The following is a 13,437-nucleotide window of genomic DNA, read 5'->3' on the forward strand; positions in this document are numbered from 1 at the left end:
AGGGGACTTCAAGAAGAAAAGGTCTGACCACACCAGTAAGGCCCCTTAAGGGCAGGAGGCGGAGGACCAAAAGCCGTCCCACTACTCAAAACCCTGACAGAAGCCAAACTGTTGTTCCAAATGAAGCTGAAAAACAAACTGTTGTTCCATTTGAAAAGGAACAGCAGTGGGCTGGAGTTCGTGTTAAAATTGAAAAGGATGATAAGATGGTTCAGACGGAGGCACCACCATTGGGAGTAATAAGGGCTCTGAACTCGAAACAGCGTAATAAGAAAGTTCAAGTAAAGCTCCCGGCCTCCACGGATGCATGGAAGAAAGACCCGAAAACAAGAACCCTCCACCAACATTTGAAGCAGGCCCAGCAAGAAGCAGAAAAGCTCAGGGAGCAAATGGTCCCCCGAGAAAAATATGAAGAATTACAGCAGCAGCTAAGGAACGTCAACTTATCTGAAAGCCAAGCTTTCGAAGGATGGCAAAGGGAACAGGAGAAAGTTGCCAAGGTAACCCGTAGATTAGATGTAGTTATCAAACAAATGGATACCTTGTGTTCTTTATATAATGACGTTCTAGCATGTAGAGCCCCTGCCAAAAATTATGCCCTATTTTTAATGGAGAGGTATTTACAATTGAAAATAAAGGCTGTCAAAGCAGGCACTCCTATACAGATTAACACTATGGATGATTTCATAAACTGCTGTAAACATTATGGGGTGAAAGTGCAGAGATTATTATGTGAATTTTACTTGCATAACCTTATACTAGAACAAGAGACTGAAATGAACCCAGGCCCTTTTGTTGGGGACATTCAATTGCAAGCATTTATCTCATTTGCAGTTAATCAAATTAAATGGCTCAAAGCTTATAATGCTTTTCAAAAACAAGAGAACGGATTAGATATTTGGGTAAGAGCTGAGCCTAGGGATCCAACGCAGTTATGGAGGAGTCATAGAAACCTTATGATGGCTCCAGAGTGATTGAAGCGCTAGGACCCATGCATGAGGCAATCATTCGGCAGGGACTTGAATACTTTTCCTCTATTAAGGACCCTGCCATTAATGCAGCTAAATTTCGATATCAAGTATCTAATCCAAATATTCAGTTCAGAGAACCATTTAAATATGAGAACTTTAGACTTGCTGCTAGCCATTTTCCCCTCTATGGTGAAATTGTTTTGAGAGCCGGGCCATCCTGGTTAGGATATAGGTTCCGGAGTCCAATCATTTGGCATCCAGCACCCGGATACCAAGCCCTATATGAGATGCGTAAGGGTCAGACAGGCCACTTCTTTGATTATTTAGTTTCGCATCACGGCTATAGACCCTCACATGAGATTCCATCTCCAGCTTACTCACTCATTGCACTGCATATCAACTACAATGTTTTCATGAGGTCATGAAAAAGGGTAAGCTGGGGGGTGTGTACAGTCTCAAAGAAGGTACGTTTTGATGGTTATTTCAGTATCTTTTTCATTAGGATATATAAGCCTTTCTTCATTTTAAACTTAGATAATGATGAAACACGTGAGGTTAATAGGCAAAACTGATAATTGTCGTTCTTACGTGCAGGAAGGAGGAAAAGCAGAAATTAGCCATCTCAAAGGGAAAGACAAAGAGGAGATAACTGCTATCCCTTTGACGGGGAACCGCAAACAGACCAGATCAAAATGGACCAACCCAAAAAAGGAAGCGGAGATACCAGTTCGGAGCAGAAAAGGAAAGAAGTGACTCAGGGTTAATGATTCTGCGAATCCCTCAGGACCTTAGATCCTGAGGGATCGCTATTTTATCTATTTTTTATATCTAGATATCTCCGTCATCATCCTTATATAAGAGATAGCATTGTTGGCTATAGGGGAGGTTCTGTGGTAATTCCTTTTTAACAGATCAAGACTATGATCTTTATATCCTGTTAAGACTTGCTCTGCTGTAAGTTTATTTCATGCATTAATACAGACTTGGTTACTCTTTTATCTTTGATCCTGGATCAACTTTAAGTGGTGTACCCCTGAAGGCTAAGGGCCCGGACCTGGAGGACACTTGCTCTTGTACCATTATGCGTGGTTTCTATGTGGTTTGATAATAGGCGTGATCTGGTAATCTGTTGTGTTTTATGAACATTATATTACATGCTCTGTTATGTTTAACTTGTTTAATGTTCCTGCAAATTGAAGTCTTATATTGACACTACATTATGTTACCAATTTATTAAAGTGTTGATTAATCTCTACAGGATATTATCACTCCGGTACAGAATTCATTGTGATTGTGTTTTAGCATTATGACAAGTTATCTTGAGAAGTCTGATTTCAGATGATTATTGAATGTTACTGTTTATATCTTGAGATGCAATCGCATGCATTTATTCAGATCAATAACAAAAGCATGTTTCTAGGGTTGTAATTCTTTTGAGACTGCAGGATTGATGTTTTGATTGGAGTGGTTAGATAGGATCACAGCTTGATGAACTTGGTTATTGCTTAGTTGCTGTTCCATTTAGTTGTTGTTCCATTTCTGAATTGTTGTTCCATTTAGTTGCTGTTCCATTTCAATCGCTGGTCTATTTCAAGATTGTTGATTTGTTGTTTCATTTACTTTCCATTTCTTAAGGACAGACTCAGGCTGTAGCAAGTGTTAGCTTCTGCTATTTGGCTCCCAGACCTTTGATCTGCTCCCATCAGTTATGAAAGGGATAGGTTATTGCCACCAAACCCTTCGCTGATGTGATGTTCTATTTCATCATTATTTCCTTTACTTGCCGTTTCATTTATATTCATCAAGGACGATCTCAGGCTATAGTGAGCCCCAACATTTGCTACCTAGCTCCCAAACCTCGGATTTGTTCTCATCAGTTATGAAAAGGATGGGTTATTGCTACCGAACCTTCGACTGATGCAATGCTTGGTGTGATTTAGCCTTTTGAAATAGTTAAGTTGTAGACATGCAGCCATTTACTTTTGTAGCCTTTAAGTAGCTATACTACGAGCATTACTCTGACAAGTGCTAAGCCTCAAACTGAGACACTCTTTTGAAATAGCAAGACGTTCCCGGATTGACATTCTAATGTGAGGTAACTAGAGGTGAAAGAGACCCTTTTTATAGCTCTACAACTGATCCATGGATCCTATCGGCTCCTTCGGACATTGACAGATACGAAGAAAAAATGCTATTGTCACCAGCTGAATTGGCCTACCAAGACATTCAATTGGCATCCGCATTGCCAGACACTTTGGTTACGGCCAACAGTACCACTGCCCCTCCCATAAATGCTCCTTCTTTTGATCCACTCAATCAAGTCCTACCTACGGATGAAGCTATTTGAGAAATCATGAGTTTAGAAGAGCAAACTTGGGAGGATTTGCACCATCATGTTTCGATATCTGATTCAGACATGATGCCTCTTCAAATCCTGTCCCCTGACATAACAGAAATCGTTTCCTCACCCTATACGACCATCCAAACTTTGGAGGCGGAAGGAAACATGGGTAATATTTCAAAGACATTGCTCATCGATATTTCTGTCAATATAGGCATCATGGAAAACATCTAGATTGGAGCAGATTGCAATCTTGAGGAAATTGTAAGCTTCACCTGCCGTTTTAAGGAATTCTACGATGTATTTGCCTGGTCTTATGAGGAAATGCCTGGCATAGATCTGTCTATTGTCAAGCATGAGATCAAGCTTTACAACAATGCTAAACTTATCTATCAAAGGCTTCGACCAGTCCATCCCCACAAAACGGCAGCCATAAAAAATGAAGTAGAAGAATTGTTACATGCTAGTTTCATCTATCCTATTCCTTTATTGGAATGGGTTTCCAATTTAGTTCTTGTCAATAAAAAACAAGGAACCGTCCACGTATGTTTCGACTATCAAGACTTGAACACCATGTGTCCCTAGGATAATTATACGACACCATTCATCGATCAAATCATTGACGACTGCATCGGTTGTGAATCATTTTCATTCATGGATGGATTCTCAGGTTACAACCAGATTGCTATAAAACCCAAAGACTAGCACAAAACCGCCTTTGTCTGCCCATGGGGCATCTTTTCCTATCACAAACTCCCATTCAATTTAAAGAATGCTGGAGCAACTTTTCAAAGAACCATGGAATACACATTTCACGATATCAGGCATATAGTTCAAGCTTACTTGGATGACCTTCCAGCCCATTCCAAGCAATGAACGCAGCACCTAAACCATTTAAGAGCCATATTTCTTAGGTTTTGGTTTTAAAACATCCACCTGAATCCACATAAATTCATTTTCTTTGTCGAGTCTGGATGCTTACTTGGATTCATTGTCTCCAATTATGGGATTAGGGTTGATCCCAATAAGGTAAAGGAAATTACTCAATTGCCTAAACCACAATCCATCCTACAACTCCAATGTTTTCAAGGGAAAGAAAACTTTTTACGATGGTTCATCGTAAATTATGCTGAGTTGACGAAAGGCTTTATGTTCCTACTTAAGAAGGGAGTGTCTTATCTATGGGATGATCAAGCTCAATGATCATTTGATGCCTTGAAAAAGGTGCTTACATCAGCCCCACTTCTTACCACTCCTGACTATGGTCGCGACTTTTGTCTATACCTGTCAACCTTGCCATCCTCTCTCAAAATGGTCTTGGTTTAGACTCATGATGACCAGAGTGAACATCTAATCTATTATCTAACAAAAGGCCTGGCTAGTCCCGAACTCAGATATTCACATGTGGAAAAACTGTTATTGGAAGTTGTCTTTGTTGTCAGTCAATTCCGACACTATATCCTGTTGTGACAGACTATTGTCATCACCTTGGAGAATCCCATGACACATATTTTGTCTCGTCAAGTAATTGGAGAAAAATATTCAAAAATGGATCGTGATCCTCCGACAATTTGATCTGGTTTTCATAGCTTCCAAGGCGAAAAACTCCTTAGTCTTCGACGAACTTTTTTCTGACCTTCCCATCGTTGATCCTAATGAGATAGCCCACAATCCTCTTCCAGATGAGGCTATCTATATTATTGACACCACTGACCCTTGGTACGATGACATTCTTGTCTACCTCTAAGCACAACGGTTCTGCCCAGAACAATCGACAGGTGACCGTCGCCACATTTGCCACCAAGCGCGACACTATATGGTGATTGAAGATACATTATATTATCATGGTGTAGATATAGTTCTTCGACGTTGCCTCACTCATGAAGAGGCAGAACATGTTTTAAATGACTGCCATGCTGGGGCATGTGGCGTTCATCTTTCTAGCATATCTACTGCACAGAAAATCTTGCGCGCAGGCTATTATTGGCTAACCTTGTTCAAAGATTGTGTCAAGGCCATCCGGTAATGCCATCCTTGTCAAGTGTTCACCAAGAAAATGTGTGCTCCTCCACCCCTATTGCACCCGGTGATCTCCGTTGGGCCCTTTTCCAAATGGGGGATAGGCTTCGTAACCTGCAATCTCGTTTCCTCTGCTGGACACAACTATATCATAGTAGCTATGGACTATTTCACGAAATGGGCCGAAGCCCTTCCCACCTACAGAGCCGATGGAGAAACCACAATGCTATCCCTGTTCAATCAGGTTATTTTTCCTTTTGGTGTACCCCGCACTATTGTTATAGACCATGGATCTCATTTCCAGAACCATATGATGTCTGATTTAACATTGCTGCTCGATTTTCGTTAGGATCAATCATCCTCCTACTACGCCCAAGCTAATGGCTAAGTAGAGGCCATCAATGGCATCTTAAAAGCCATGATCCCTAGGTTGTAGGAAATCATGAAACCAATTGGCACCGAATGTTATATTCGAAACTATGGGCATACCGAACTTTAGTAAAAACTGCCACGGGCTTTACACCTTTCCAACACACTTATGGCCTGGAAGTAGTTTTACCCATCGAGTGTCTGATCCCTTCCCTACAAATAGCTGTTGAACTCCTGCCTGACACTACTATCGAAGAAGAATGCTTACTATACCTCAATCAACTGGACGAAACTCGTCGAGATGCCAAATTACCACTTGAGGCTCAGAAGGGCCAGGTAAAAAAGGTCAAGCCTCATTCTTACCAAGAGGGAGATCTTGTTTTTCTCTATGATTAAAAAACATGACCTCTTGGGGGTAGGAACACTTCAACCCTTATGGCTAGGTCCCTATGTCATCAAGAAATCCCTCTCAAAAGGGGCATATGAAATTCAGGACTGGGAAGGAGTCCAGCTCGACGAGCCTAGAAATGGGCTCTATGTGAAAAAGTTTTATGCCTAGTATTGCACTAGGAATGTGCTTTGTAATTTTATGTATTTATAAGTTTTTCTTCCCTTTTTGGTGTGATTGGATTGTTTTGATATTTATTGGAGTATTTGTCTCATACATCCTTCTCGCAATGCAGATGTCTTCATTACCCTTAGCATACATAGGATACGCGGATGGTGCCAGTCATCATACACGACACATTACATCAGCTGCTTGGGTCATCTACACACCTGATTCGGAACTATTTTCTCTTAGAGGAGTCTTTCTTGGTACTGCCACCAACAATATGCCCGAGTACATGTCCGTAATTTTACTTGTCACGAAAGTGTCATCAAGGGACATCTCCAATCTGGTGGTCAGGTTAGACTCCCAGCTAGTTGTTATGCAATTGACAAATCATTATCACATTCATAATCCAACCTTATTACGTCATTATTTAAGGGTACGAATCCTGGAACGTTAATTTGAAATAATCATATATGAACACATTCCCAGAGAATTTAATGCGGTTGTTGATTCATTAGCTAACTATGTATTAGATTGGCATCTGTCTCATTCACTATAGAAGCATGCATGAAAAGTAAAAATTTACTAAGTTAAAAATTTTACAAAAAACATTTAAAAAAAAATTATGCCATCAAAATACCAAAATGTCTATATATATATATATATATATATATATAGAGAGAGAGAGAGAGAGAGAGAGAGAGAGAGAGAGAGAGAGAGAGAGAGATCAAAATCCAGTCTTTTACCTCGAAATATTCCTAAACTTGGATGTTTTAAGTACAAAATGGCTACTAAGCCCAGCTACAAACACCCATTGGCTACGCCGAAACACATGCTAAAAATAGCCTACTTCTCTTGAAATGCTAAAACCACTCTAGCTATCCTCGGAAGAGAAACCAGAAATCGCTCAGGTACACCGACCGTGTGTCACTACATATGAGAGAGAATCTCCCTCATAGGAAGGGGGGGGGGGGGAGCCCATGCTCAAGCCCTCCAAGATCCTTAGAACCTCACAAAGACTTTCGGCATCACCCCCCAAGTAGGTAGTTGGCCTCATCGCATATGGTGGGGTTCGCTTGCAAGCCGTAATGGTGCCACATCTATGTTAAGCATAAAGCTTCATGTCAGTACTTATTTCACCTATAAAAACATTACATAAACATTCAAAAGTGAAAAAATACTTGAAGTACTTTTAAAGGTCACTCTCACCTTAAGGACCCCAGTTGCTCCTGGGTGGCAGCACCAAGTCAGGGTCATCGGTGAAGTCCATTCCCTCATAAGCATAGTCATCAATCATCACATTTTGGCCATGAAGCCACTGGAAGAAATCTTCCTCGAAGAAATGTCGGATTGGTCCTCCTCCTGTGCAAGGATCGAGTGATGACCATCACCCCTACCTCAGATCCCTCAGATCAAAGGGACCTAAGCTCATCCTTGGGCACAGAATAGGTACCCTCTCAAGAATGAATGAAACTATGAGAGTACCATACCCAAAACTGTGTTGGGTACGAGTCTTGCATGCTATTAACTCTGCCTTCAACTGGCGAAGCACTGCTTCACACCAGTTGAACATCTATGGCTGGACACAGTTAACTGCAAGCAACAGTTGGGCCTTTGTTGCAATGTGGGGACACTTTGACCCTGCCAACTGCACAATCAACCATAAAATTGCCCTCATAGACCTGGACATTATCCTCTCTATGGGGACTCTGTTGCTGACTAGTCCGCTCTCAGGGATGCAGTAGGATTGCACGAGCTCTAGGGTAGATCATGGATCTGGCCTACTCCTAGTGAGGTTTTCCTATGCCCCACGCCATGAAAAACCAGTTAAAAATTATATTTCATCACGGTCAATATCCAGCTCCTAATCTACAATCCTGGACACTTGCTCGTGTTCATACTAGTGTTGGATAATCCATCTCAATCAATCCTCTTGCCCTTTCATCAACTCCAACTTTGCATACTTTAGTAAACTACAGTGGCGCAATGCAAGCATGCATGCTGGATCATTTCACATCAGCAATTCCTGACTATGATGGGCCCATTCTCTCCATAGACTAGTCATTATGGCTTGCAACCTGCGCAAAATAACCCTAAAAATAGTCGAAATGCGGCAAAATAGCTTTAGGAATCCTTGCATGAGGTTTTAAACTATGCCCTTAAGCTCTAAAACTCCTCCCAGTAGTACATAGGGAGGATTAATGCCCTCCAGTAGGTCATACAGGGTGTTTAACGCTCCCTACAGGCCATCTAGAGGGTGTTAGTGCACAAACACTGCTTTAACACACCTTAGATCTGCAAAAATCCACCCCTGAAACTCTCAAGAAAGGTTAAAAAATGCATAAAGCAAGGTTTTAGCCTCTACTTGGGACTGACAACACATTGAATGGTCACTTAGATCTCCTGCAATGGTCCGCACAAAATCTGCTCCTCTTTAGCTCCAAAATACTCTCACAATTCTCAAATAGTGAAAATGGTGAATGTGAAAGGTCAAAACACTTCCTTATATTTATTTTTTAAGACATGATTTTTTGAAATCATCAAAGCGGCCATAGTCCATTTCCCATGATTTTGTATCATGCATGAACCCATATGGATAGGAACTGCTACTTTTTTATACTTTTTTCGCTTTTGATGAAAGTACCCTCAGGAATGAAAAGCAATAAAAGCTGCATGCAATTGTCAAAAGAGCACTTTTCTTTTATGGGATACTTTCTCGCTCTCAAAAAACTGAAAACTCCCTGAGTTTGTCATTGTTGGGCTCTTTAAACACATACGATGACATTCTGAGCAACTCTTTTTCTCTCTTTTTCTAGCTCATTAAACTAAAAAAGACCGTTAGAGCATTCTTTTTAGGCACTTTTTTCTCTCTCATAAAACTGAAAAAAACTAGAGTTTTTTCTTTAGGCTCGTTAAAAATTTATAAAGATGACCTGAGAATTCTTTTAGGTACTTTTCTCACTTATTAAACTGAAAAATCCGGAGTTTTTGTCATCGGGCTCGTTATAAATCTATGGCAGCAATAAGAGCACTTGCTTTTTTGGGACCATTTATTGCTCTTAAATCAAAAAATCCCCGAGTTTTTCCCCTTCTTCGGGCTCGTTAAATCTACGAAGAAGGAATGAGCAATTCTTTTACCTCTTTTTCCTCGCTCAATAAACTGAAAAGGATACCTTTAGTTTTCTTCATTTGACTCATTAAAATTTAATGAAGGTATTGATTTTGTTGTCACGTGACTCATTAAAAATTCACGACAAAAAATGAGTTTAGTCCGTCTCCTCATACTCGTAACAAAATTTTTGATCTATATTGCCATTAATGTCAATATGAAGCCAAGGAGAAGCAGAGTATACTTGTGAAGAATAGGAGCAAAGCCACTGGAAAGAGGATCGCATCAACGAACATACATAAACAGAGTCATCAGAAGTCACAAAGAGATATGTCTAAGGGAAATCATTGTCAGAAGAACAAAGAGAAACAGAGCATTAGAGAAGCTAACAAAGGAGTTAACAAAGGAGTGGTAGAAATCAAGACAATGAAGAATATCAAAACAGGAGTAGTCAAAGAAAAGCCAGAGGAAGAAGTTCAACGAAAGAAACAAAGAGGAACACGTAGCGGAGAAGCATAAAAAGTGGTATCGAAAGCCATAGGAAAGCCAAGTAATCAAAGCAGAAATCAAGAATACGAATGAAGAGTGAATGCACATGGCTATATTCCAAAAAGCAGGTTTGAAATAGTGACAGTGGTTTTTGGGCAGACTCAAGGCTGTAAGTGGTTTTCGGGTAGAGTCACCTGATACCACTCATCGATCGACGTGTGGCAGGAGAAGGAGAGAGGAAACAGCCTTATCAGGCAGGTAATCCTCATGCATGTAGCTCACCCGATATCATTGTCAAGCATTGGATCAAATGCATTTTGATCTACGGTACAAGATCACCAAGCAGCTTTGTTGGTCAAGTGTAATATCAACCGTCGGATGGGATGATAAGATCTATGGTGGAGGATTGATCCAAAAAAGGAAAGCATTGAAAAATGTGCATGTGTAGACCTGACTACACCATTATAGCATGGCTTAATCAAATGTCGCATCTGTGGTAATCACAATGTATAAAGGGTGTCGCCCCGAACCACCGATTGCGATATATATATACATATATATATATATATACATATATATATATATACATATATATATATATATATATACATATATATATATATATATATACATATATATATATATATATACATATATATATATATATATACATATATATATATATATATATATATATATATGGACCCGACGGAGTTATTAAAAACAATTTATAATAATATCGCGTCTGGGTATCAGGAAATTCGCTATGTTATGTGCAAATCTACCAATTGCAATAAAGTTGTGGAGGAGCGGACCCTATGAAGTTATAGATGTGAGCGTAATGCATTTGAAGTCCGACCTTATGTGTTCGGAGGGTGTATTTTTGTGTATTCCTGTGGTTCCGATAAATGTGTTGCCCAGGGCTTAAAGTTAAATTAACGCTTCTGATAGTTTAGTGGGCCTGAATAGTTGTGATTATGATTGCAATTGCGGGATTACTATTGTATATTGTATGAATATTATAAAAGGGGGGTCTCTCTGATATCTTCTTTAATATGCAACATTATTGTAATTCGGCCTCTTTTCCACATTAATGTGTCTTGTGTATTGATGGATTTGAAGACACAGAGGAAGCCAAAGAGTGAGCAAAGAGGAAGCTGAAAGGTCAAGTGAGCATTGAGGAAGCCAAAGAGCTAGCGGAGAAAGGAAGCCAAAGTCCAGGGGTGTCAAGAATATAAAACAGAGAACAAGGAATGATGAGTGTTGCTGGAAAAACCGTAAGAAACAAAGGAAGCTGAAGTTTTGGCAGAGGAGGAAGAAGCAGGGAGATACAAGTAGTCATAGGTCCAGCAGGGTTGGGAATGGAGAATTACAACCAAACAGACCCAAGCAGTCTATGGCAGAGGGTTGGAGCCCTTGAAGTTGGTGCCTCGGAACTAAAAGGATTGGTGTCCTGGGAGTTGGTGCCTTGATAAGACAGTGTTGGTGCTCTGGAGGTTGGAGCCTCACAAAGAGTCCAAGTTGGTGCTTGGCAACTGATTGAAACCATATATATATATATATATATATTGTATTTGATTTATTGCAAAGACCACATTAATAAAAGCATCTATTTCTGTTATCTACTTCTGTATTCCAAATATGAATGTTTTAACTGATAAAATTAATAATTGAAAGGAAATATTGATTCACCCCCCCCACCCAGTATTTCCAACAATTGGTATTAGAGTGGACTTCTTCATATTAGCGTAACAGCTTGAAGAAGGATTCTTAGTCATGACGAGAAATCAAGAAGTGTCAAGAAGACCTCCTCTATTCGATGGCACAAATTTTGGTTTCTGGAAAAAGATAATGTCCTATTACTTAATGTCCCTTGGACTTGAGGTTTGGCATTTGGTCCTAAATGAGTACATAGCTCCTTCCACTCTTCCAATAGATCAAGACGAGAGGAAAGTCTACGTTGCAAATGCAAAAGCCTTAAACTCCATCACTAATGGAATCACTGATTCTGAATTTACAAAAGTCATGGATTGTAACTCTACCAAAGGAGTACGGTATAAGCTAATTATCCTATATGATAGGTAATCCAAAGTCAAGAAGGGAAAGCTTCAAACACATAAAAGGAAATTTGAAAGTCTGAAAATGGATGATGAAGAAGATATTGCATCATACTTTCTCCGAGTAGCTGGAGTGGTTAACTCCCTTAAAGGATTGGACAAAAACATTAAAGAAAGAACCATTATTCAAAAGGTCTTAAGATCCCTCCCAGATAGATTTGACTCCAAAGTAAGTGCCATAGAAGAACTGAAGGATCTAGATATTCTCAAGATGGATGAACTCCATGGAATCCTCATTGCCTATGAAATGAGAAAAGGTTGCCCAATTTCCAAAGATGAAGCACTCAAGGCCTCAAAATCAAAAAAGGGGAAAGAAAGGAATGTCAGTAGTGATGACTTCGATGTTGAAGCTGAATTGGCGCAATTTGTACGAAGGCTAAAGAAAGGATCTCAGCTAAAAGGTAAATACCCTCTTATTTGTTTGAAATGTGGAAAAATAGGTCATTATGCTTCAAAATGTCCTCATAGGCATGATAGTGATGATGAAGAAAATTCTAAAAGGATGGTATACAAAAAGAAAGGGTTCAATAAGAATAATTTCCTCTCTAAGCAAGATGAGTCTAATGAAGATGAATTTGTAGTCATTAAAAAGAAAGCAACCAACCAGTTCCCTCACAACAAAGGAGGTAATGAAGAATTAGATGAAGAAAATGACCATGCTAGAAGCCAATAATTATTATTCATGGCATTCACAAGTGACGATGACTCAGGGTTAGAAGGAAATGTAGATGAATTATTAATAAGTGCCATTGAAGAAAATGAGAAATTACAAAATAAAATCATTTCTCTCAAGGTAGAAAACGAGGAAACAAAAAGAAGGGAAGATCTATTGAAAAAAAAGCTAAAAGAAAAAGAAGAAGCTTGCGAAGAACGTGAAGCCAGAATAGTATCTCTGAGGAAGGAATTGGAGCAAGTTAAAAAATATCTCTCAAATACTTGACACTATCCTAAATAATCAAAAAGCTCAATATGATAAATCCGGAATAGGTTTTAAAGGAGAATCATCAAGCACTAAGAATAATGTAAAAAGATATGACGATGTACTTTCCAGCAACCCAAAGGAAGAAAGATTATTTCATCAAAGGCTCATCCCAGATCCAAAGAATGAAGAGAGAATAACTCCAAGGAAGAATGTTGATTTGAATCATGGATGCTACAACAGATACAAAACAGTATTTCATCAAAGGCCCATCTCAAATTCAAAGAATGAAGCGGGAGTAACTCCAAGGAAGAATGTTGATTCAAATCGTGGCTATTACAATAGGTACAAATCTATCTTTTTTGGGCATTGTCTCCATTGTAAAAATTTTGGTCATCAAGCTAGACATTGCATGGCTCATAAGAATGACACACCAAAACTGAAGGATCAAATAGACAAACCATATGGCCCCAAAGGGCAAGGAAAAATCAAGACCTACAATTATTTTGATCCCTTGGCCAAATTTGATCTGATTTGCTCATTATGTAAT

The 13,437-nt window shown here is 39.4% G+C and overlaps 1 pseudogene; it reads left to right on the forward strand.

The window, feature by feature from the left end:
* The first annotated feature begins 206 nt into the window (after window positions 1–206).
* Window positions 207–13,437, forward strand: part of LOC149191472 (1-phosphatidylinositol-3-phosphate 5-kinase FAB1B-like) — a 167,508-nt pseudogene continuing 154,277 nt past the window's right edge.

Source organism: Pinus tabuliformis, chromosome 2_2, assembly GCF_031772625.1.
Source record: "Pinus tabuliformis cultivar Carrire ecotype Pingquan chromosome 2_2, CPIR1, whole genome shotgun sequence".
In the NCBI taxonomy this organism is placed as follows: Eukaryota; Viridiplantae; Streptophyta; class Pinopsida; order Pinales; family Pinaceae; genus Pinus; species Pinus tabuliformis.